Raw genomic sequence first — 24,835 nt, forward strand, 5'->3', positions numbered from 1 at the left:
AGGCTTGCAGGGTCCCAAAGCAGCTTCTTCCAAGACCAGGCAAACAGCTGGTGGGGGTGAGGGCCCTTCTGAGAACGGGTAAGGGGTCAGCTGTCAAAGGGCATCCACCCTGTTCGGCTTCATTAGCTCCCAGCTCCCCTGAGCAGCTCCCAGATTCCCTCCTAGAAACACAGCCGAGAAGAACCAAGCTGGGAAAGCATTCACGTTTGCTGGCGAGAGGCGCTACTTTGAATAACTGAATAACTTTACAATACTTGTACTACAGATGTACCTGGTAGTCTTACATGTTTCCTAAGACAAGGTAGGGTTTAACAAACACCAACAAGCAAATCAAAAGAAATAAATACGTAAGTAAATGTTATGGTCTTGAACATTTGTGGCTAAACTTGCCTTTAGTTAACGTCATATTATGAATTTAAGTTTATTGGAAGGACTCATAGGGTGACCAGCTCTTACTGTATTGAGTACGTAATGAGTCCTGCTGTCTCAGCGAATCTCCATACCATCCTTGTGAGGCTATATTACTACTGCTGATTTTTAACAAATGAACAACACATCAGGACTGCGGTGAGTTGAGTGCCTCATGTAGGGCTGCACTTAGATGTTCCAGAACCAGGATTTCAACCCAAGCCAGTCTAACCCCTGAGCTTGTCCTTTTGATTTAAGCCCCTGGTTCTCAACCCTGGCTCCACACTGGGAGTGCTTGGGGAGCTTTGAATGATCCTGCATCAGGTGCTGCCCCTGTGAGTCTGAACCAGTTAGCCTGGGGTGTGGCCCCGGTGTAGGATTCTTCAAAGCTCCCCAGGAGATTTTGAATGTGCAGCCAGGGTAGAGAACCCCTGCTTGAAATCCATGTCACATGTTGAAGTTCAGAGAGCCAAGGGGCTGGTTTCAAGGCCAGGCTTCCCTTCCTGATTTCGCTTTTCGTAATCCCAGGTTGGCTTAAAGGGAAATGTACTGCCACACTTTAAAACAAAACAAAACAATTGGGATCGATGGGGCGTGCACTGTGAACCAGAACCGTGCTAATTGGTTCCCTGCGTGATGTAATGTCGTCCTCACCACACTGCCCTCATTGTTCAGAGGAGGAAACTGAGGCCCAACGGGTGGAGATGTTTGCCCAGGTTGCAGAGCTGGTGGGTGGTGGTACCAGGATTCACACTTGGGGCCCTGTTTCCTGTCCAACACTGGTAACTGCTCTGCTGTGTGCTCACAAACACACACATGTGCCCAGCATTCTTTATTTCTGTTTGTTAAGGTTGTGGCATGGGCTTAGGAAGAGTCAGGGATGGTGGGGTGGGACGGGGGAATCTGGTTTCTGTACTAGCCTCCAGGGGCCCAGGGAAGTGTGTGCTCGGCTGGGCTGAGAAGGGGCAGGAGGCAGACAGGACCACCATCCATCCCTGAGGCCTGGCCTCCTCTGTCAGCAGAGGCCCCCCCTTGCTGCCCCTCTGTGTCCCTCCAGGTTTGGCTGCCGCAGCTGTGTTGGCAGAGGGGACTGAAGAACCGAGCACCCCCAAACTCCTGTGACTTCACTTCCTGCCTTTACTTTTAGACCTTGTATTCAATGTGAAGACTGTTTGTACCAGGATGACAATAATTAAAAACGTAAAAAATAAGGATTCTACTGTTTCTTGAGAGATTGTTACATGTAGGTAGCAAGAACCAGCAAGTAGTACGAATCAGCACTCTCATTCGAGTCTCATAACATGCCACAGAGAGTGGGGAAATTGTCCCCATTTTACTGATGAGGAAAACTGAGGCTTACAGCTCACATGACTTTCTTAAGATCATCCCACAGCTAGGAAATGGCAGGTTTGTTATTTTCACCTGCATTGTTAAACTCCATGCCGACTCTGCTGCAAAAGAGGGATTTTTCCTGCCCCCTCAGCTAACCACCTTCCTGGCTACACTGCCCAGTGCTGGCGAAATCACAGGTGTAGACTGTGCTTGCAGACGCATTCAGGGTCTCATACCCTGAATCATAGCTTACCAGTTAAAGTTGGAAACAACCTCTGCAGAAATCCAAGCCCAATCTCTTTGCTTGACAGATGGGGCAACTGAGGCTCAGTGAGGCAAAGCGACTTGCCCAAGGTTATGCAGTCAGCTAGCTCTGGGCTAGGACTAGAACCCAGGTCTCTAGACTTGACATCTGGTTCTCTTGTCAGCCACAGGCCAACTAGTTTCATTCATTCATTCATTCATCTGTGCAGTCTGTTAATAGTATTTTGGTGTGTTTGTCAACATTATTTCATTTGACTCTTGAAACAATCCCATGAGGTCAGTTATATGACTACACATGAGGAAACTGAGGTGCAGAGGGACCCCGGAAGGCAAGTGGCAGAGCTAGAATTTGAAGCCAGGCCTCCTGAGAGAGGGGAGGAGCTGGGGAGTCAGGAGGGTGGCAGCACAGGGCCGTTGCACGGGTAGATCAGGGCTGCCTCGGCCTCGAGGGCTTTGCCTCTGTTCTGGAGGTGGGGGTCAAGTCACGGCGCTGGTGTTGAGGGTAGGGGTGGGGCTGGGCCTGTGGGTGAAGGGAGGCCATGGAAACAGGTGTCTCTGAGGTGGGCTCATAGGAGGGATCACAGATGGTCCTCCCTGAGAGGTTTCTGAAAAAGAGTCTGAGCAGAGTACCCTGGGCACGGTCATCTTCCGAGGGCAGGGTGGCTCCTGCCCGCTGAACCACACAGGGGCCACCAGCAGGGCACAGCCCCTCTCGGGAGTGTCATCCAGGTCTGCTTCACCGGGCGGGAGTAGAGAGGACAGGGGGCCTGGCCTGGTGCTTCATGCCTGGTCACTTCTACCTGTTCTATAGAGTTGACACATTCACTGCGTTGAAGAGTTTCCTAGCTAGAAACGCCTTTCGAGATGATCGGGGCCAGCATTTCCCAAAGTGCAGGGCAAGTAGGTGGGATATTACCCGTGGTCTGCAAGAACACGGGGGTGGTCCACACACCTGGTACTAAATGACATTGTGTTAACCAGAGAGGCTTGCATTCCCTCTTTCAGGTCTCCTTCAACCTTATGATTCTGCAGGGAGAGAGTCTCACCTTGGTAAAGTCTCACCTGTATGTTGGGGTGTCTTTAAATACCTCCCAGAACACCTGCTAATCTCCTCCCACCCCCTCACCCCAGACCTGAGGCCCAGAGTCTTCAGGAAGTGACAGCATCTAACTAGCGATGTATCACCGTGTTTTGTTTACAGCTATCTTCTATCGATGGCAAATGATACTGGCTCTTCAGTTAGGGCAGTGTTATAAAGTTTTCGTTTAAATGAGTGATATAAGTTTTTAAAAGGGGGTGCCTCTGTTTTGAGACAAATGTCAAGCCAATCATCCTGCAGTCTTCTCTGGCTGTGGCAACTTGTGAAGTAGAAAGGAGGTGACTGAGGCAGAAGGCACTGAGCCGGGGCCCTCCCACGCTGGAGGTGGAACCGTAGCCTTGCCTTGCCTTAACTTCCAAATCTGCAGAATGGGGGAACAAGCCCATCCCTCCCAGCAGTGACGTTGGGAAGGGCCTTGCCCAGAGGCTCGCAGTGAGGCCAGGCGAGCAGGCACCTTCTAACCACTTTTCACTCCTGCTGCCCTAGAAAGCCTCCTTTGGCTTCTTCTATTGTTTATATGTCTGGGAGCCAAGATTTGGTGGATGAAGTTCTCCAGTAACATGTGTGCCTTTATCCCAGCCTCCTCGGATATGGCTGTACCTTCTGATCTTGTCTCTGACTTGAGGGGCCCCCCGCCCCCGGGCAGATTGCCCGCTGGTCTGGGCAGCAGGTGTCTGTCTGCCCCTCCGGGGACTCCCGCTGCCGGCCAGGCGCCTGTGTCTCTGACTTCCGGGCTCTGCCTCCACTGTTGCTCTCCTACATAACCCCAACCCACCCTCCCCAACTCAGCTGTAGTATCACCTTTTGGATGATTTCCCAGGTCCCCAAGGCTGGGGTGTCCCTGCTCCATGCTCTCAGCCCCCTGCTCTCTCCTCTGTCACAGCACTCATCATGGGATATTGTCATTCTCTAGTTACTCTTCCAGAGCCCCCATTACATAATGCACTCCCTGAAGGAAGGACAGTGTCATTCTTAATTTGGCATTCCCATAGCCTGGGGCCTGGCACATAGAAGGCCCATGTGAAGTTTGTTGAGCAATATAATAACAACAACAACAACAATCATTGTTCATTGGACACTCACAAGGTATCCCCATTTTATGAGAGGACACTGAGCTCAGAGATGTTAAGCATCTTGCCCAAGGACACACAGCAAATGACAGAACTGAAACTTGAACCAAGGGCAGCCTCTGGAGCCCACATTCTTGTTGCATGTCACAGCCATTCTCTCTGTCCCCCTCTCTCTCCACACACACACACACACACACACACACACACACACACACACACGCATGCACCCCACACACACCACACACAAACATGGTGAGGCTGGAGAGGCTGATGCAAGGTTCCGGCCCTTCCTGCTCCTCCCCGGCTATTTGCTGTTTGCTAACCCGGCCTCTGTCGCTTCTGGGACCCTGACTCTGGCTGCCTGTGGGTGCAGCCGCCCTCGCCATGCGGACTTGCCAGGCAGCCCACTGGGGCCTGGCTGCCCACCGGGAGCCCATTAGTCAAGTCATCCTACAGCAGGATTATGCCTTCGCCATGGCGATTTCAGGCCCAGCTGCCAGGCCCATGTGCAAATTTGTGCTGATTTGATTAGCTTGTTTAGTCATCGCTGCTGATGAGAGCGGGCTGCGGCCACCAAATGACATTCTGCTGCCTGCAACTCTGTAATCGCTTTTGGAAGGGATATTATGTTAATATCTCACACAAGAGCCTCCGATCACGCAGAACGTCGGGGCGGCCAGGCCCAGACCATATGGTGCTTCCGAGGTCCTCCTTTGTAATCCTGGGTAATTGAAATCCTCTGCCTCATTCAAACGTGGAAAGCCTTCCTCCTGATGGGTAGCAGAGGGCCCTTTGGCAATTTACTTACCACTCCTTATGGGAACATTGTTTGGGGGATGATGGCAGGGTGGGCGGGGATTCAGGCCAGAGAAACTTGACCCTTTTTAAGAACAAAAATCCCTGGTACCTGATTGTTTAAGAGGAAAACCAACAATAATAATAGTAACTACCAGTTACTGAGCTCTTCCAGTGTTCCAGGCACTGAGATAATTATATCCGGTGCCTTATGGCAAACTGCCAGACAAGTGTTACTCCCATTTCAAAGGTGAGGAAACTGAGGCTCAGAGAGAGCGACAAGCTTGTCCAAGACCACCGGCTAGGAGTAGAGGCACCAGGACTTCTCCCAGGTCTGTCTGACCCCACGCCCTGGACTTAGCCAGCCACAGTCAGACTGGGAGCTGGAAAGGGTTTTGAGACTGTCAATAACCCCCAAACAGCTACCACTTAATGTGGTGCCTTGAAATCGTGAGTGTCAGAAACCGCTGGAGGTCTCATTAAAATTCACAAATTTCTGGGCCCCATTCCCAGAATTATGATTCAGTAGATCCAGGGTGGAACCCGAGAATTTGCATTTCTAGCCAATTCCCAGGTGCTTCTGATGCTGCCGGTCCGAGGACCCCACTTTGAGAACCACTGATCTAGGGAATACCTACTCTAAGCATGGTACTACCCAAGTATAAGAGGTTTTTCACCCCCATTTTTCTGAAGAGGAAACTGAGGCTTGGACAGCTGAATCGCTTTCCTAAAGGCTCTGAGCTAGCATGTGGGATTTGAAAGGAGGTGACTTGTCCACAGCACGAAGGTCACAGAGCCAGGATTCAGCCCAGGTCTTTGATTTGCGATCCAGAGATGTGGCCTCGGGGAGGTGGTCGTTACATTTTGATTTTGCCTCCACCAGAAAAAACACAGAAAACTGTGTCAATGCTTGCTCTTAACGGGCCGTCTCTGTTGTGGGCCCAGGAGGTCGCTCACCTTCTCCTGCGGACCTTGGCTTGGGCCACGGTGGGCTCTTGGTGAGTGGACGTGTGCACAGGCCAGCCTCTACTTTCTGAGGACTGGCTCGGGTCCCCTTTGAAGCTGACTTGTGCTTGAATGGAAGGACCCCAAGCTGGGCTAGGCAGCCTGAGGGGCCAGAACCTGGAGCAAGTGAGGAGCTGGGAGGCTCGGGGTGGAGTGCGTATTCTGCCTTCCGTTCCACTGTCCAGGGTGTTGCATGCTCCTCAGGGAACCCTGGTGACAGTTAATTACAGGCTCCTCCTTCTTTACCTAGTGACCAAGGTCTGCCCAGACTGGCCAGCCAGATACTCCCTGGTCAACCTCCCCTCCCTGCCCTCCATATTCCTGCCAGGTGAAGGAAAAGGAAACCGTCAATCACAGAGCATCACCCCAGGCTGGGTGCAGACCCACGCCCTGTCCTATGTAAGATGCAGTGTTCCCATCATTCCCATTTTACAGACGTGCAAACGGAGGCTTGGAAAGGTTCCTGCCAAGTCACCCCCCTGGTTAGTGGGACAGAGCAAGGATTTAGAAGTGAGGCAGGCCAACCCCAAACCCAGGCTTCTGTCCACTCCCCTAACTGCCTCCCTCCTCCCTGTCCCCTTCCTTAAAATGCTGATGAGCATTTGTCAGTCTCCTGGAGGAGAAATCTTGTTTTCAGTGATTACCAAGCATATTCGTCAGTGGAAACTTTTTTCTTTTTTTTTTTTTTCAAGTGCAGAGTGCCTTATGAGAATCAGATGCTGGGGAATCGAGGTCTTTTGACTTGTGCCCTTGACTCCAAAGCACCAGCCCTCCAGCTCAGGCAACTGGGCGCCTGTGACAGGCTTGCTGGGCTGGGACCTGTGGAAGGAGCAGGAAGGGGTCCTGTCTGCTGTGTCCCCAAGGCTGGCACAGGCTGGCACTTGATATTGGGTTGGCTAAAAAGTTCGTTTGGTTTTAAGTAAAAATAAAAGACATTTTTCATTTTCACCAAGAACTTTACTGAACAACGTATTCACTAACCGAACGAACTTTTTGGCCAACCATATATATATATACTATATATATGAATGTATATGTTTGTGGCAAACGTTTCTATCTTATAGCTCAATGTATCTAGCAGGGCCACCCTCTGAGAGCAGAGGCCTCAGATCCCATCCTATTTGGCTCTTCAGAGGCTGGGAGACCTTGGGAAAGACACCTTTCCTCTCTGGGCCACAGGGTTTCCCCTCCAAGGCCTCTCTCCTCCATCTCTCCCAGGGTCTGTGCCAATTTGGCGGGTGTGAAAGGCTTCTATGACAGGGGACCACGTTGGGGAGGTGAGTTGTCATGGCTGCTTTGGTGAGGATAAGAATTTGGACTAAAAGGGAGAGAAGTCACAGCACTTAGATGGGAACCGTTGAAGTCTGTCCTGTCCAAAGTGGGAGCCACTCGGCACATGTGGCTATTAAACTGATTAATTTATTTAAATAAAATGACACACGCAGTTTCTCTGGGGTGGCAGCCACATTTCAAGCGCTTGATAGCCACGTGTGGCTACCGTATTGGACAGGGCAGGTAGGAGACACGTCCACCATGGCAGGGTCCAGCTGTTCCATGCAGAGGAGCTTGTGCTGCGTCGTGACGTTCCCAGACGTTTATTGTTTTCACGTCCTCACGTGGCTAATGACATTTAGCCTTTTGGAAGTCCTTTTGCACCTGCTTTTAGGAGGAAGAGGGAAACATGCGTTTGGAATCACCTGTTGTATGATTAATGACCTCCTTTAAAAAACAAAAACAAAAAAATCAGATAACCTGAAATTCTTGAAGAGTTAGCTGAGATTGGTTAAGCGTCCTCCCTTCCATTTTATCTCTATAAAACTCTTGAACCTAGGACAGCCTGGACCTCAGCTCAGCCCAGGCTGCATTGACAGTGTGTCCTGCATTAGTGACATCCAGATAAATGAGGCTGTTACTCTATTTCCTGGGCTGACACTTCTGGACGGCATCAAGATCCCAGGTCCCTCTCTTCCCTGGAGCACAGCCCAGTGGGGTCTCCCCACTGCTGTCCCTCGCAAGCCATGCCGGCAGAGGGTGACTTGCTGACCTACTGACTTTGGACCGTGACTTCCAGTCTCCCCAGGAATGCCACTGGCGTCCTCTGGAGCGCCCTGCACCACCCTGTTCGCAATGATGGCTACTGCATGGGCAGGTCTAGTTGGGGTTCAAATTTCTACTTTTGCAACTTCAGCTGTGTGACATGGGCGTGGGACTTCAACTTTCTGAGCCTCAGTTGCCTCTTCTGGGAAGTGGGAGTCATGCCATCTTGCTCTCAGTGTGGTGGTGAGTTCACATGCAATAGTACAGTGTTTCTCAACCTATTCTAGTCTGTGTCTTCTTTTGTTAAAGACAAAAATCTCTGTCTTCTTCCTCAAAGGCTCCACCTCTCCATGGCCTGTTGATAAATATTTCACACACATCCACCAACCAAGAACACTTTGTCCAGCTTTCCCACAATTTGTATTACGAAATAGAAGATTTCCCCCCAAAGTATAAAATCATATTATTATTCTGGTTCTATTGTTTGGAGCTATACACATTCCCCTCTCTTTGCCTCTCCCCATCTTTGTTCTGGTACATCTCCTAGAAGAATGAACCCCTTTCCCCACTCCCAGAGCAAATGTAACAGGCGGGCAGTGCCCGGTGATGAGCTTCACAGAACAGGCACTCACTAAACAGTGGTTCCCTCCCATCCCTGCAGGCAGATAGGCAACCATGGCCAAATGACCATCAGCCAGATTATGGATTCAAGCAGCATCTCTGCAGGTTCTCAAGTGTAGATAAAGCCCCCTGTTATAGTCTTTTATAATCGTCTTCACTTTTTTCAAAAATAGATTTTATTTTTCAGAGCAGTTTCAGGTTTACAGAAAAATTGCACAGAAAGTGCAGAGAGTTCCCGTATACTCCCTCTCCCCCAGGTTTCCCTATTTCTAACATCTTGCATTAGGGCGGTGCCCTTGTTACAACCGCTGAACCGATCGGGACATTATTATTAACTAAAGTCCATAGTTTCCATGAGGGTTCATTCTGTGTTAAACAATTCTACAGGTTTTGACAAACGTGTCGTGCCTACATCCACCAAGACTGCATCAGACAGAATAGTTTCCCCACCCTAAAAATGCCCGAGCTCCACCCATTTGTCCCTCCCCCTTCCCTCTGAACCCAGCTTTCTCCACTTTTTCTTCAGTGCCCTTATTGCAGTGTGTAATGATATAACTGTGGGCTTATGAGAACACAGGAGGCTGAAGGGAAGAGTTGTCAGGGCGAGAGGAGGAAGCACCACCCAAATCGACTTTGCCTGTCCCAGCCACCTCCCTGTTAGGAAAATGATGTGGTAAGACGATTGCTCCTGAGCAAAAAGCAGCTGTGTCACGTGGGGTTATCCTGGCGGTCGGCGCAGCCCATCCTCACCCCATCGGCGTGGCAAGGTAATGTCACAGGATCCCAGCCCTGAAACCGATCAGCAGGGTACAGTCCATCACTGTCTTCATCATTGTGACTTTTGGAGTCACCTCCAGATTTTTTGGCCCAGTAAATGATTAAGCAGTTAAATAAAGACGGATTCATTAAGGAAACATGCTTCCCTGCGTATCTGTCCCAGTTACTCCTAAATTTAATCTGTCCATGAGCCAATTTCCAGGACAAACACACACTGTCTTTTTTTTTTTTTTATCTCCAGAGCCTTAACCTTGAAGTCATTCATCACTCGGGGCTTTTCTTGATTCCCCTCTCCCACTTCCCCTCTCCTCCGTGGCCCAAGGATGGGGTCCCTTCCCCGAGCCCACCCCTGGGCTGTGAGGGGCCACAGGTCCCAGGGGGCAGACGCTTGGAGAGAGGACAGGACACCTGCGGGACATATTTTGCAGGCAGGGAGGGCTGGGCCCATGAAAGCACCCTTTCTTCTCTGCTACGAGGGAGCTCCAGAGCGTAAGCGGATTGAGTTTCCTTGGCGGACAGGTTGGCTTTGTTCTGTCCGGATTTGCGTCTGCTGGCCTCCCCGAATCGCTTCTCGAATGTTCTCTGACCTGGTTTCACTGAGGACACATCAGACTTTTGTGGGGGTCCACAGGGGTGGCCAGAGCACAGGGCTGGGTGAGGGTTGGGTGGACTTTAGGGGGAAGATGGGCAGCGAGGAGCCAGGCCAGCCCATGCAGGATTTTCTCATGTCAACTCGTGTGTCATCTGCCTGGCTTTCTGCTTCCTTTCCCTGTGCCCTGAGGGTGAGGCCACGAGCCCCTCCCCGGGCTTCCTCGCAGTGGCCAGGGTGAATGGCACCCTGGGCTGCAGTGCTTGTAATCAACGGGCCGGGAGGGGACCCCCGGCTCCCCTCCCAAGGCTCTGCAGCTCCCTTGAGCCCTGATGTCCACACTTCTGCTAGTCCCGGGGCCCTCCATGGGTGAGGTGTGTGGAAGGAAGGAGGATTTTGTTCGTTAAAAACACCAGGAGGAAACCTCTTTTCCCTGAATGCTGAATAGAAAGCTGTTAAAGGGGGACTTCTTTTCAGTCCAGTTGAATCCTGGGTAAAGATGAGTGTCCAGAGGGGAGGCAGGGACCCCCCCAGGCTTCCTCCATTCCTTGGCAGTCAGGGCCCTGGTGGTATGTGCAACTACCATTGTGGGCAGTTGCCGTGCTCACATTCACTCACCCCTCACTCGGGCCTCAGGGGTTGCATCTGCGCTGTACCCCTCCTGGGAACAGGTGCAGCCCTTGTGGCTATGGGCTGGGGCCCGTGAGCCTCTCTGCACCAATGCCAGCACCCGACCTCCCCCGGCCACTGGCGATGCTCCAGGGGAGGACAGGGGACCCAGGCGGAGCTAATCAGGATCCTTTCCTATGTTTGGTTTATTTGTTTGGGTTTTGTTTTTTAGCAGGAATTGGTGGGTGTGTTAGAAGGTAAGTGAAGGCTGCAGGCGGCCACATTCCTGCCCCTCTCGTTGTGGTAAACAGAGCAAAGGCACCACATTCAGAGATGTCAAGGTGGGGATGGAGAGGTGTCTGAGAGTGTTTGCCTCCCTGGACTCAGCGGGCCCCGATGTCTGCTTCCTACCTTTCTTTTCTGGATTAATTTTTGTCATCCACTAAGTCCTCCTTTTTGCTTATGTTCATTCATTCGAATTGTTTTGTTTTTTTTTTTTTTGCAAGTAAAAGAATGCTGATGGATTCAGGAGTGGGCAAGGAGTTGGCTCTCTCCATCTTGTGGGAGATGGCCTAGCAGAGTGGCAGCAAGTGCAGGGGCCAGGCTGCCTGGGTTTGAAGCCTGATCTCATCACTTACTAGCATGTGTTACTCTGGGCCAGAGCCTCGACTTTCTGTGCTTTGGTTGCTGATCTGTAAAATGGGAATAACACAGTACCTACCTCGTGTGGCTGGTTATGAAGATTAAGTGAGTTAACATGCACGGAAGGTTATTTAGACAGTGCCTGGTGTGCAGTCAGCTCAAGAGCTGCTATTATTACCACCTCCCTTGGGGCCAGTGGCTTGTGAACAGAGCCTCACCAGGCCCAAGTGCTGAAGGAAATGGAACAAATTCAGAGAGCGATGCTCTCTCATGACCTAGTTAGTAGCCAGCTGGAGGGCTGCTGGTCTTGCTGGCAGATGAGGGGCATGTGAGGCACCTGCTGAGTCCTGGGAGATGACTGGGGACTGGCCTGGGCCTGCCTGCCCAGGGCTGCCTCACCCCGGGCTTCCCGCATGCCGGCAGCGAGGCCCACATTGGGGCGGTCGGGCCTTGCTCAGGACAGAGGCTTGGAGCGGGCACTGGGCCCCACAAGCCAGTAGTTCCACCTTCAAGGTTGCCTAGAGAAACTCATGCACAGGTGCTCACGAGCTATGCCCACGAATGCCTATAACAGCACTCTTTGAGATGGCAAAGAGCTGGATGCCACCCAAAGGTCTGCCGACAGGAGAATGGGTGGGTAAGTTGGGTTATATACGCACAATGGTATACACCATATACTTGTGAGAGTGAATAAACTACAGCCACGTACTGGGAGAAAATATTTGCAAATGATATGACTGATAAGGGATTAATATACAACATATATAAAGAGCTCATACGTCAAACAAACAACCCGATTAAAAAATGGGCGGAAGAACTGAATTGACATTTTTTCCAAAGAGGAAATGCAGATGGGCAACAGGCACCTGAAAAGATGCTCAACATCGCCGATCATCAGGGAAATGCAAATCAAAAGCACAATGAGATGTCACCTCACACCTGTCAGAATGGCTCTCATCAAAAAACACAATTAACAAATGTTGGCAAGAATGTGAAGAAAAGGGAAACCTCGTACACTGTTGGTGGGAATGTAAATTGGTGGGGCCACTGTGGAAAACAGTATGGAGGTGTCTCAAAGAACTAAAAATAGAACTACCGTATGGCCCAGCAATTGCACTCCTGGGTATTTATCGAAAAAAAAAAAACCCCAAACCGCTGATTTGAAAAGATACATGCACCCCAGTGTTCATAGCAGCATTATTTATAATTACCAAGATATGGAAGCAACCTACATGTCCATCGACAGATGAATGGATCAAGAAGATGTGGTGCACACACGCACGCATATACACACACGTGATGGAATACAACTCAGCCATAAAAAATAAAATTTTGCCATTTGCAGCAACATGGATGGACTTGGAGGGTGTTATGCTTAGTGAAATACGTCAGACAGAGAAAGACAAATACTGTATGATATCACTTATAGGTGGAATCTAAAAAATACAGCACACTAGTGAATAAAACCAAAAAGAAGCAGACGTACAGATATGGAGAAAAAACTAGTGGTTACCAGTGGGGAGAGGGAAGGGGGGAGGGGCAATATAGGGATAGAGGAATAAGAGGTACAAACTATTAGGTATAAAATAAGCTACAAGGATATATTGTACAACATGGGGAATATAGCCAATATTTTATAATAACTATAAATGGAGTATAACCTTTAAGAGTTGTGAATCACTGTATTGTACACCTGTAACTTATATAACATTACTGTACATCAACTATACTTCAATTAAAAAAAAACTACAGCCACATGCATCAACATAGATAAATCGGAGACACAGGATACTGAACTTAAAATGCAGGTGGCAGTAGGATCTAAGATGCATTTTTGATAAAGCTTGAAAACAAGAAAATAAGCACTATGTTGTTTAGAGACACATTTGTATTTGGTAAATACACGAAGCAAAGCAAGGGGAAGAGACCAAAATGAAACGCAGGGCGTGGTCAGCTCCTGGTGTCTCTGGATGTGGGGGACAGGGAGGACATCAAGGTGGATCCGCCTCAGCAAGGAAGGCCTTGACGAGTTCTAATGCTTACATCGAATGGTGGGGTCATGAGTGTTTATTTTATTATCATGCTTTATAATTTAGTATAAACTGCATATAATCATTGGTGTGAAATATTTCATAATAAAATGTTTCCAAGGAGAACATTGGCCTGACTTTGCTGTTAGGTATGTTTCTCCCATCCTTCTATTTTCTTTCCTTCTTTCTTCCGTTCCTCCTTCTCTCTTTCTTTCTTCCATCCCCTCCACCCCACCCCTCTCTCTCTCCCTCCCTTCCTTCCTTCCTTCCCTCCCTCCTTCTCTTCTTTCTTCCTTCCTCCCTCCCTCTCTCTCTCTCTTTCTTTCTTTCTTGTATTTTAATGAGCAGGGATAATTTTGCCTCTAAAAAGATAAATTACAGAACAATTTTCAGTCCCTCTGTCATTGCCTGTATGCCCCCGAAGCTCCCTCCCAGCCTCCATCCTCACCGCCTCCACTTCAGCCTCTACTCAGCCTCAGAGGGATCTTTGAAGCCACCAGCTGCATTGGGCCACTTTCCTGCTTAAAACTCAGCAGTGCTTCCTGAAAGCCCAAGGCTATCTGAGTCCATTGTCCTCTGTAGCCGGGTTCATCCCTGACCTTTGTAACCAGAAGTAGAGTTCCTTGAACCACAGAGCAGCCTCCTGCCTCTGGACCATTGCTCAAGATGTACTTGAGAGAACAAGTCAGGTCTGGGCAGCTTTGTCAGGATTTCAGGGTGCAGCAGCCAAAAGAGAACAGGTTTGGGCTCCATTCACTGCAGGGCTCATTTTAGGTAACACTTCCTCCAGGAAGCCTTCCCTGATGCCCACCCTTTGTTCTCACAGCCTCTCTGCTAACCGCATCAAAGCACACTGAACTGTTCACAGTGCTTTTAAATTTTCCACCTGTGTGTCTCTTTGAGTAAACTACGGCACCCCAAATGCAAGAAATGGGTCTTAGTTTTCTTTGTTTCAGTAGTGACTGCACAGACTCTGGCACTGTGGCACTCGAATGTCAGCTCCATGAGGATGGGGATTTTGTCAGTTTTGTTTATCTGTGAATTCCAAGTGCCTAGAACAGTGCCTGGTACATGTAGACATGTCATGCACGTTGATTAAATGAATGAATGGATGGATGAATGGATGCTACACTGTACTGAGTAGAATTCTACTACTTAGTAGCTGTGTGAGCTTGGGTCAGACACTTAACCTCTCTGCACCTCCCTTTCTTCCTCTCTAAATGACGATATTAAATAGCACTATTCTTGAAGCGTCACTTTGAGGATTGGCGAAAAGATGCATGTGAAAGTACCTAACAAATGTCAGACACATAACCCAAGCTGGTTGCCTGTGAATCTAAGTCTGACCCCAAAGGCCTGGGACTAATTCCCGGTGGGCCTTAGGTTGTCCATCTGAGTCAGAGGCCCTCTCCCCTCCCTGTGTGGTCCACAGGAAAAGCCATCACAGGTCTGTGCTCCTTCTCCTCGGCCAGGGGCCAGGGGCTAGGGACCTCTGGGGGTCACCTCTGACCGCCGGGTCAGTGAATCTATTGTGCAGGGGCTGTTGATGGCTGGGCAGCTCCATCGAGTCCCCAGAGCCCAGCTGGTCTGTGCAGCCACGGTCATGGTCCCCATTTCCTGAATGGCTCTTTCTTTAAATAGAGGCAAACTCTTCGGCAGCCACAGGCAGCTCCTAACTCAGCCAGCTGTCTGACCACTGTCTCAGGTCACTCTGGGTCCAGAAATTCTAGAAAGGAGGCAGCAGGGAGGTGGAATCACACAGACCCGGACTCCAGGGCTGCCTCCCCCCACTTCTGTCTGTGTGACACTGGGCAAGTAACTTCATGTCTCTGAGCCTCAGTCTCCATATCTGTGAAATGGGGAAACCAAACCTATCCAGTGGGGCTGCTGTAAGGAGTAGAGACCATGCATATGATTTTCCTGGTAAAGTGGTACTCACTAAAGAGTTATATAAATAGCAAATATATATATATATAAAATCTTATATAGGAGTATAAGATGTGATAGTTATATAATTATGAAGATGATGATGACGGTATCCGCATTTCAATGAACTACTTTATGTAGACCGAGCATCAGGGAGAAGAAAGAAGCAATGTGCACATGTGCTTGTGCATATGTGCATGTGTCTGTATATTTATATATAGACATATATGGTATATAAATATACACTTTGCATTATGCAAGAGAAAGTGACATCACAGGAAAAATGCATCTATATTATTGGGCATGTTTGTATAAATGAATGGACAACAAAGCACCTGGAATGCCAGCTCAATGGTGTAATGATGCCTAAACACAGGCCAATGTCTTACTGTTGCTAATACACAAAGAGAGGACTCCTGGACGCGGCCTCCCAGCTCTGCAGCACTTGCTCATCTGTACCACACTCACCCACGTTCTCGTTGCTGCCACCACACGGGGCTTTTCCTGTCCCCCACACCAGGACCAATCACCCTGTAACAGAGCTTAACAGCACTGTTGATTTCACCTTCAAAAGTACTTGCCACAGTTGATATTTTACACTTATTTGTAATTATCTATTTACATGTCTCCTCCCAAACTGCACTGTTAGCTGCAGTGAGGGCAGAGGTCCCGTCTGATTTTGCTTTCCATTTTATCCTCAGTACCCATTGGAGTGTATGGTACAGTGTAGATGCTTGATTGGATGATTGGATGGATGGATGGATCTATGGATGGATAGTTGGATGGATAGATGGATAGATGAGTGGTCAGATGGATGGATAGATGGATGGAAGGACTGATGGATAGATGGATGGATGAATGGATGGATGGATGGTCAGATGGATAGTTGGATGGATAGATGGATAGATGAGTGGTCGGATGGATGGATGGATGGGTGGATGGATGGATGGATGGTCAGATGGATAGTTGGATGGATAGATGGATAGATGAGTGGTCAGATGGATGGATGAATGGATGGATGGTTAGATGGAGAGATGGATGGATGGATGGATGAATATCACACACCTACCCTTGAGGAGATTACTGTCCATTTGGATTAACAAGATTTAGACCCATAAAATGGTCAGTAGTAACTCAAGGCACTTTGTGATCCAGTGTCTTTGATGGAAGGACCTATTCCTGTGAGAGGAATGAAGAAGAGGAAGGGCCTTGTGGCTGGCAAGTGGGGAGGAAGCCCATGATCATCTCCTTGAAGGACAGAGATTTTGTTGGTATGAAACAGGAGACACATTCTCAAAAGACCCAAGGACAACCTCTTCCAATCGTGAACACCCTTTCTGTGTCTTGGCTGAAATTCCAGACTGCACTGTTTCAGTTCCTCACGTCTTTATTAGCCATTCCTCCTGCCACGCCCTGTGCCAGGTTCTGCTGACACAGACAAACCAGAGGGTGCTTGTCTGAGAGCCTCAGAATCTGAGCGACAGATCTATAAACATAGTACAACCATGCAGACCACAGAAGAAGGGTGTCAGCACAGAGGAGGGGCAAGACAATCTAACCCCTTTGGTGAGACAGAGAGTCGGAGGAGGTGGTGTTTAGGCTGATTCCTAAAGGATGGCCAGGAGATTGTCCTGGTAGAGACGAAGCACAGGCAAAGCAGAAGACCAGATGAGAGCTTGCGGCTTCCTGGCCTGAGTGTCTACTGCTCACAGGGAAGGTGAGAGATGAGGCTGGGAAGTTTGGTGGCCCCACTGGTTGGCCAAGGCCTTAGACTTTATTCTGGAGGTGATGGGGAGCTCTTGTTGGCATTTAAGCAGGGGGGAGACCTGCTCACGCTTGAGGCAGAGTAAAAAAGGGGCAGGAGGGGAAGAGGTGGAGGCAGGGAGGCTGGTTGGGAGGCCACAACAAATTTGAAAGTGGTGCAGGTCTAAAGAGAGGCTCCAAACAGATTGGACATTTCCTTTATTCATCTCTAAAAGTGGAAGAGAGGCAGGTAAAGATTTCTTATCCCACTGTCAACCCATGGGGGTGGGGAGCAACCCATGGGGGTGGGGAGTTGATGACTGTGTTTGCTGCTATAAGAAATTCAAGACATCTGACCCCGCCCCTGCCCCACCTCCCAGGTAAAGAGTGCATTTCACAGTGCTGTCTGGCCTTGGATCCTTTTGCCACACACCACCCGACCCAGATGCAGAAAGGAAGGGCAAGCCCCTCTGAGCTGCAGGGGGCAGAGCACCGGGCTGGGCTTCTGTAGGGAGGAGGGGAGGAGAGGCACTTCAAGGGCAGGCAAGGGGTTGGGCGGGAGGAAGGAAAGAATGTGGGAAAGTAAGGACTGTAACACTTGGTAAGATCCAAACTAAAAGGAAAAGTGGGGAATCTAGAGAAAGGGCCCAACTGTGACCACAGGCAGGATTTTCTATTTGCAAATGGATATGAGGAAGATTTCATTTGCCATGAGTTTGGGAGAAATGAGTCAGTGTTATACAACAGAGGTAATATGGTACAGGTGTATATATAGCTCTGTCTCCTAAAACATTTTTTTACAAAAAAAACACTCTAGGGCCAGAATCGTAAATGCATGACTATAGGACAGGGCAGGTCACATAAATGAGGGAAGTGGGCCACGTGTTCAAAACAAAGTAGGTCAAACATAATGGTACACTGCAGGCAACACCAGGCTGTAGTAACCAGGAGGCAATAGAGAGGGGTGGAGACTGTGACAAACGGAGTGCACAGAGCCAGCCAGAGGAAGCAGCACCAGGTCAGCTCCAACAGCTTGTTGCCATGAATGAATACAGGTCCAGGGTGGCCCCGTCTTCTGATTTAAAAAGAAAAAAATCAGAAATTTGGATTTTTATATGAAACTTCCTGATTTGTAAATTGTAGCAACTAGTTCAGATATTTTTCTAATCATTGTGCTGCCTGTCCTGTACAAACAGGCAAACCCACCCAGCCCATGGAACACCTGTGTGCCCCTCTGCTCTAGGCCCACCTTGCAGTCAACTGAAAACACATGTTGTGTAGGTTCTGCTGCCTTCACTAGTGTCCCCAGCTCTCCCAATGGAGGTCTGGAGAGAGAATTGAACTGGGGGTCAGGGTGTGGCATTTACTCCCCAATCCTACGTCTAATGGGATTCCTAGAGCAGGCCCTTTGACCTCTCCAGGCCTCAGTTTACCCCACCTATATAATGGCAGGAAGATCTCTAAGGGCTCCACCAGCCAAAATTCTCTTCTCCAGTCTCACCTTCCTTAAATCACTACCACCTTCCATTACGTAAGGGCCTACTATGTGCCAGGCCCTGTGCTACCCCTGCCAAGATCACACAGCTATTAATGTAGCAAGAGCTGGTTTCCAGCCCAGAACTGTGTGACTCCAAATGCCATTGGCTTAAACACTCGATTCTACCATCTCCAGGAAAAGCAAATTATTAAATAATTCAGGCGATGCTCAGGGGAAAAGAAAAGTTCAGTTGCTTTTCATGCTGCTACCCAACTTCTAGGAGACCCAAAAAGTGATTTTTGGTAGCTCATGGGCCAGTACAGATTTTTGAGGATTCTCTCCAACTTTGCAAAAGGCAGGAGACTAGAGAATGTCACCAAAGGCCAGAGGAACGACCAACACCAAATGCAGTGGACGTCTCAGCTTGGCAGCCCAACCTGAGCTCCCCCAAGGCTTTAGACAGGCCGTTAGACAGGGGCATCAGTTTGCACGAAGGGCAGAGGGAGCCCCAGGGAAAGAACTGACCTGCAGAGAAAGAGAGCTGGGGTGCATGGGCAGGCCAAGAGCGTGGCCTCTGCTAGGAGTTGGTGGTGACTCTTCAGGCAGCTCATGCTTGTCCCTTTACTCTAGTGCGGGGACCGGGCCAGAAACCAGAAGTCCTATTTAATTAAAGTGCTTCCCCCCAAAATTGCTTTTTCTTCAGTTAATTCAAATGTCACCACTTTCCACTCAGTGGTTGAAATCAAAACTCGGATGATCCTTGACCTCTTCTTTCCTCTCAAGCCCCAAATTCAATCCATTGCCAGATTCTGTGACCCTCCCTGAAATGTCTCAAGAACCCGTTAGCTCCCCTCCGTCTACACATGACGCCACAGCCTCCCTGCCGGTCTCCACGGTCACTCTTACTCCTTCCCAGTCTACTCTTGACCCAGAAGCTGGAGAAATTTTTATAAAATGCAGATCTGGCCTTTTTCACTCTTCTGCTCTGAAACCCATTGGTGGTTCCCCAGGGCACCATTAATAAAACCCAGGCTTTTCTCCATGACCTACAAATCCCTCCATCCTCTGGCCCTGACGGACTACGCTCCAGCCACTGTGGCCTATTTTCTTCCAATGCTTTGAGTTCTTTCTGGCTTTGGAGTCACATTGACCTGGATTTGAATCCCAGGTAACCTTGGGTAAGTGACTGTACCTCTTTGAGCCCCACTCTGCTTACCTCTGAAATGGGTATAATTGTGTACCTTATTTCAAGGCTTAAACAGTACAACCAACCTATGTGGAGCACTCTTTTCCTGGAAACCTATGGAAAAGGGAGAAGAGAGGGATTGATTTAGTCTAGTGACAATTTTACCTGCCACCTCTATTTTAACAACAAAATAAGTCAAGACATTCATAAATTTTGGCTTCTTTTTAAGTGAGCTATACAGTGAAGTATCAGCTATTTTCAGTTTTTAAAGAAAATTACAAAGTCTATGCCACCTTGTTTTGAATGTTGAATTAATCCCTCCCTTGCTTTTCTTTATATTTGTATGGCCTATTTATGGATTCCTAAACAATGGATAGCTAGTTTTGGCTGCATGGGAACACTGCATAAATGAAATCGTACTGTATGTGTCCTGTGACTTGCTTCTTTCACTCACATTAGGGTTTGGGAGCCCCCAAGCCCACGCACACAATGGTTGATTTGTCTTCACTGCTGTGTTGTGTTCTACTGGAGGAATATCGCCTAGTTTCTTCACGTGTTCCCCTCTCTGTGGACATTTGGGCTGTTCCCGTCTTTGCGATCGTGAATAGTATCACTGAGCCCAAGAGGGTGCATCTCCCGGCTCTTGTGTGCAGGAGTTCCTGGAGGGTCCACAGATAGGAGTGCAGTTGTGGATCCCCAGGTACATATGTGTTCAGCTGAACTGGGGAATGCCAAACTGCTTCCAGAAGGATCATTCTGCGAGGATTCTCCCACCAGTGACGGGTGAGAATGCCCATCACTTCACATCCAAGGGCATCTCCTTTCAAGCTTAGTTTGTAAGAATGATCGGGGCATCGTGCGACACCTATAGTTCCTGCCTGAGCCCACCAGAACCTTGGCTGGACCGCTACTCAGACCCTCCAGTGTAGGGCCTGGACTGATGGCAGTCTTGAAGAAGTCCAGAAACAATGGAGCCTGCTTTTCTAGAATAAATTTGAGACTCCTCAGCCAATCTGGCCGGGGGAAATAAGACCATTGTGTTCCTCTGCCCAAAACCTTTCAAAGGCACCCAGCTCATCTGCATTAAAGTTCAAAGTCCTTCCTGTGCCTGCGTACCACCATCTCCTGCACTAACCTCCTTCTGTGTTTGAACTCACCAAGCGTGTCGCTCGGGGATTTGCCCTCGTGGGTCCTCTGCTGGAACACTCTTGCCTGGGTTTCCCCTTGGCCCCTTGCCTCCTCAAACCCTTCGGGTCTGTGCCCAGGGACCTTCTCTGGTCACCCCATCTAGAAGACAGGCCACCGCCCATCACTCTCTGTTCCCTGCCCCGCTCTATTTTTCACGCAAACATGACCACACAACGCAATGCTTTATACACAGGTGTTCATCTGTTTGTTGTCTGCTTCTCCCCCTGGATGTGAGCTCCAGGAGACAGGGATGCATCTCATTTCCTGTGTGTCCACCGTGCCTAGAGCAATGCCCGCTTCGGAAGTATTTGTTGAATGAATCAATGAATGAATGAGTCACTTGCCATACTTTAAAACCTCAGCTTTGGAGACTGGTTCAGTACTGAGTTCTTTTCATTTAACAACATTCCTTACTAAATTCTTCTGCAGAAATGAACAAGGTAGGGTTCTTTCATTACTATGAGTGAAAACACTCAATGATCCACATAATCTATATATACACATATATGCAAAAAGTAATCTCTCCATATTCATTTTGTTCCACCTTTCTTGCCCAGCAGCTAATGTTAGTAGTCTTCATGCTCAGACACATACAAAAATAGGGCTTTCAGTTGCTTTTACCAAAAAGTGGGATTCTGTTATTGACATTATTCTGCATATTGTTTTTCTCATTTAACTGTGTCCATAGACATCAATCCAGATTATTGGCTATATAGCTAATTTCTTTTTAAAATTGCATTAATATTCCATTGTGTGGGTGACCCATAATTTACTCAACCGGTCCCCAGTTGATGGACATGCAAGGATTGTTTCCAGATCTTTGCCACTACAAACACTGCTGCAATAAACATGTGATACTTATAAACCTTGTCAACTGGTGTTTGTTATGTTGGATAGATTCCCATGTAAAGGATTACTTGGCCCAAAGATATGCATATTTTGTATTTTAATAGATATGGCAAGGTTACTTTCCAACAAGTCATTTGTCCTGCCCCTTTGCTTTCCCAGGTGACTTTCTTCACTTCTGTCTTCCCCAGTCCTGGCCCCCTACTCCCACCCCACCCAACGTTACGCAAAAGTTGGATACATCCTGAACTTCTTCCCTGGAAGCCTGGTTTCCAGGCACATAGTTGCTCCTGGCCAGTCTGCTTATTTAGGGAAAGAGATTCCAACCCGACTCTCCTGCAGGTGCCTCGACCACGTTCTCTTCAGCTACTCAGCTAAGCCAGGTCTGGTCAGGAGAGGTGGGTTCAGGAGCAAACACAGAGAAAGGGCAAGGGGAGGAGGAGAGAGAGGAGGGAAGTGGCTATTGGAATAAGGGCATGTTCTCCTTTGTCCCCTTTCTGTTCCGACTGTCTTATAGCTAATGTCATCCTAATGATGATGATGACAATCATAGCAACAAAAATAATAATAATGGTCAACATTTACAGCAGTGATTCTCAGCGGGGGGAGATTCTGCCCCCACCAGGGGACATTTGGCATTGTCTGGAGACATGTTTTGTTGTCACAACTTGGAAGGGGGGATGCTATTGGTATCTAGTGGGTTGAGGCCAGGTGTGCTGCTACACATCCTATACTGTGCTGGACAGCCCCCAACCACACATACACAGCAATGAATTATCTGGCCCCAAATGTCAATAGCACCACGGCTGAGAACTCCTGATTTACAGTGTGCTTACTGTGTGATGAGAGCTGTGCTAGGTGCTCTATATGCACCATCTAATTTAGTTCTCACACTATTCTTTGAGCTAGGATTAACATCACACCCATTTTTCAGATGAGGAAACTGAGGCTCAGAGAGGTGAAGTTACCTGCTCAAGGTCCACAGCTTTGGCGTGGCAGCGGAAGCATTTGAACTCTGGTCTGCTTGACTCCACTATTCCAAATGGTCTCGGTTCCCCCATTTTTCCTGTCCTTGTGACTGAGTGCCAGGGTCAGGTGGCTTCGTGCTGTAGCAGCAGTTGGAGTGTCTAATACAGACCATGTGCCAAAGGCTTGCGTGGGGTGAGGGCCTGGTGTGATCTCGGTCCCTCCCATGTACCTCTGGGACAGTGGAGCGGCCTCCCTCTGATTCCCTCAGCCCCTGAGCTCCCTGTGGGGACGGGGGGTACTGTCCTCCCTGCACCCAGACACGTGGCTCAGGCCCAGCTCCAGGGCATCATCTGTGAACTGGGAAGCTGGCAGCCAAGGGGGCACGTGGGCAGCAGATCCTATTATGTCTGATGTGACATTCCCAAGCTAACGGTGGGCTGTTCTGTACTATAGCTGGGAGTATATATTCACATCCTCTGCTTGTGTGCGTGTGTGTGCATGTGTGTGAGTTTACCTATATGTGTATTGACTTGTATGTGTCATGGTGGATCTGTGGATGTGAGTATAAGTTTGAGATTGTGCTATGTGTCTTTGTGCCTAGGTATCTTTCTTTGTGTATGTGTTGCCTTTCTTTCTGTACGTGGTGCCTTTCTTTCTGTTTGCCTATGTTTGAATATCCAGGCGGACATGTCTGCGGGCTTGCTTACCTCTGACTGTGTTAGTGCTGTGTCCATGTGTACGTGTATATGTAGGTGACTGTGGGCATGGTTGTGCCTATGTGTGTGTGAAATGAGTCTGTGTACATGTGTGTGCACACATGAAGGTATGTTGATGTGTTTTTATGTACACAGATGTTTGTGGGGGACGTGTCTGTAGCTACATATCTGTGTTTTTTTTTTGTTTGTTTGTTTTATTTATTTATTTATATTTGGCCGCGTTGGGTCTTCGTTTCTGTGCGAGGGCTTTCTCTAGTTGCGGCGAGCGGGGGCCACTGTCCATCACGGTGTGCGGGCCTCTCACTGTTGCGGCCTCTCCCGTTGCGGAGCACGGGCTCCAGACGCGCAGGTTCAGTAGCTGTGGCTCACGGGCCTAGCTGCTCCGCGGCATGTGGGATCTTCCCAGACCAGGGCTCGAACCCGTGTCCCCTGCATTGGCAGGCAGATTCTCAACCACTGCACCACCAGGGAAGCCCCCTACATATCTGTGTTTGAGTAGACAGTGTGTCTGCCTGTAAACGCGTACCAGTGACTATGTAGGCCGTGTGTTTCTGTGTGCATGTAGATGGCGGTGACTGTGGGCAGTGTCTGTGTGTGTGTGTGTGTGTGTGTGTGAGAGAGAGAGAGAGAGACTCCAGGATATTATCAACACAGACAAAGCTGCAAACACTGTTCTTCATTTGTACATTGCAGCCTCCGAGGGTCTCAGCATCTTACCTCTCCTTAGGTCAGAAGAGGTAACCATGGGGACGAGCATCATGGGACCCAGGCTCTCCCTCCCTGCTTCCTGCTTGCCCCCATGGAGCCAGATGTCAGGGACAGAGGTTCTATAGCCTTGCGCTGCCAGCCAGTCACTGAGGTTGAACATTTCCCGAGACCTGAGGCTGTGTTTGCTTAAAGCTCCGGGTCACTGCACACAGGCAAACTCTGGCTTGAGTGCTTTCCCTCTGTGGGCCGGGGAGAGTGGGTGTTGGGCAGCAGGTAAACTAGGGTTGCAATTTCCCTCCATGGAATAGGCTGGCTTAATCAAGTTTTGCTTCACCTCAAGAAGTTTAACCTTGGCAATGCGTTCACTGCCTCGTTCACTTAAAGCAACGTGTGCTAAACTCTGATGTTTTTGCCAAATGTGTACACATCCTATAACTGTTATTTACTTAGCATTTAAAAAAACAGATCTGCTTTTAAAAATGTAAATACCTAAATTTTATTTATTCAAAGCAATTGTATCTTATGTAATCAAAGATTAGATGTGCTACTTATACATTTATATATTTTAAAAATTTATTTAATACATATTAAAATAAAAGGCACGAATCCCGATACTCCTTCAAATCATCCTGCTTGCCCCGTGTCGGGATGCGAATGCTCTGTGAGTCCCCTCTTGCCTTCAACTTTAAAAGCAACAGTCTGTGTCAGGAGATCTGATTTCCGTAAGACTTGCTCAGAAAGACACCTTTTGCATGAAAACAGGCAGGTCTGGTGTACCTGCCTTCAGTTACTGGGAGA

This window comes from Balaenoptera borealis, assembly GCF_965194805.1.
Source record: "Balaenoptera borealis genome assembly, chromosome: 2".
Classification (NCBI taxonomy): Eukaryota; Metazoa; Chordata; class Mammalia; order Artiodactyla; family Balaenopteridae; genus Balaenoptera; species Balaenoptera borealis.